The sequence below is a fragment of the Octopus bimaculoides genome, chromosome 11, assembly GCF_046866305.1.
Source record: "Octopus bimaculoides isolate indiv1 chromosome 11, ASM4686630v1, whole genome shotgun sequence".
Lineage (NCBI taxonomy): Eukaryota > Metazoa > Mollusca > Cephalopoda > Octopoda > Octopodidae > Octopus > Octopus bimaculoides.
This window is the reverse complement of record NC_142938.1, coordinates 2114882-2116360: the sequence shown is the minus strand read 5'-3', so window position 1 is coordinate 2116360 and position 1479 is coordinate 2114882. Positions and strand designations below refer to the sequence as shown.

Below are 1479 nucleotides of genomic sequence, written 5' to 3'. Positions count from 1 at the left end.
TATATATATATATATATATATATATATATATATATATATATATAAAAGGACATGTTTCATAATGTTGATCTGGGTTATTTTTACACAGAAAAGAGACAGGATGGTCAAGGTCAAGATGTCTTTGGCCAAACTTCTGCCTCTTCCGGAATGGCCGGGGGTTAAAATCAATTACAATAACAACATAAAAAAGAAACAACAAAAGCAAAAATGAATAAGAGGAGACAATCATTGCTTGTTGATATCATTTATTTTTAAATAGTCGTGTGAACAAAAAGAAATGGAAATAAAGACATAAATATATATATATAGAACGCATATATGTGCACATATATATACATGCATACATACATTTCCATACACATACATATACATTCACAGACCCACGCGCTCGCACACACGTACACTTATTTATGTACCAAGTGTAGGTATACATGTACATAAGCATACATATACTTACATGTGTGTGTGTGTATGTATATATGTATACGTATATATGTATATATATATATGTATATGTATATATATATATACATACAAATATATTTATATATATACGCATATTTATATATATATTATACATACATATACACACATATATAAACTTGTACATATATGATATATATGTATGTGTGTGTGTATATATATATATATATATATAATGAATATTACTCATATATCTAAATATGTAGATATTTTAAAAAATAGCTAGACATTCTGTCTTTACATTACAGATATTAATTTTGCCCTTGCATTAACCATCTATTATGTGAGGTAAGTTCTGTTGTATAAAGCTTACCTGAAGAGCCCTGTCATGGCAAAACTAATAGTATACTAAAGATGGAATTTCCAGTTATTAATAATAATAATAAAGCATTACTTGTGGTAATCTGCAAATTTACGTATTAACATTAATTTCTTTTTTGACTAAAATTTCGATTCGTTCATATATATATATATATATATATATATATATATATATATATACACACACATACATGCATGCATACATACATACATACATACATACATACATACATGCATACGTACAAATATTTCTTCGTGTTACTCATCGGTGCTCGTGCGCCATGTGGGGCATTGGGCGGCAAGGCTTCTCCAGCGTGGTCGGTCGCTCGTGGCGATTTCCGCCTCATCCCATAAAATGTCAATGGCTTTGAGGTCATCGATGAAGGTGCGGCGCCAAATCGCTTTTGGTCGCCGTTGTTTTCTTTTGCCATGCGCTAACTTCCACAGAATGGCGGTTTTCGCATGCCGCGACGATACATATAAATATCCAAATGTTTATACGCATACGACTATATATTTGTGTATATAGATGTATATATAAAATACATGTATATATATATATATATATATATATATATATATATATATATATATCCATACATACAAACACGTACACATATATACTCATATGCATTTGAAATTCTATGTATTTGATATACACACATACTTACAAAT

The 1479-nt window shown here is 29.2% G+C and overlaps 1 protein-coding gene across 2 annotated transcripts in view; it reads right to left on the bottom strand.

Moving 5' to 3' along the window:
* Positions 1-228: 228 nt before the first annotated feature.
* LOC149133155 (uncharacterized) overlaps positions 229-1479 on the bottom strand; it is a 74559-nt gene continuing 73308 nt past the window's right edge. For both annotated transcript variants that reach the window (XM_089359209.1, XM_089359210.1), the window contains one exon: positions 229-1479. This exon is cut by the window's right edge and continues 3709 nt beyond it. The gene's annotated coding sequence lies outside the window, so the exon portion shown is untranslated.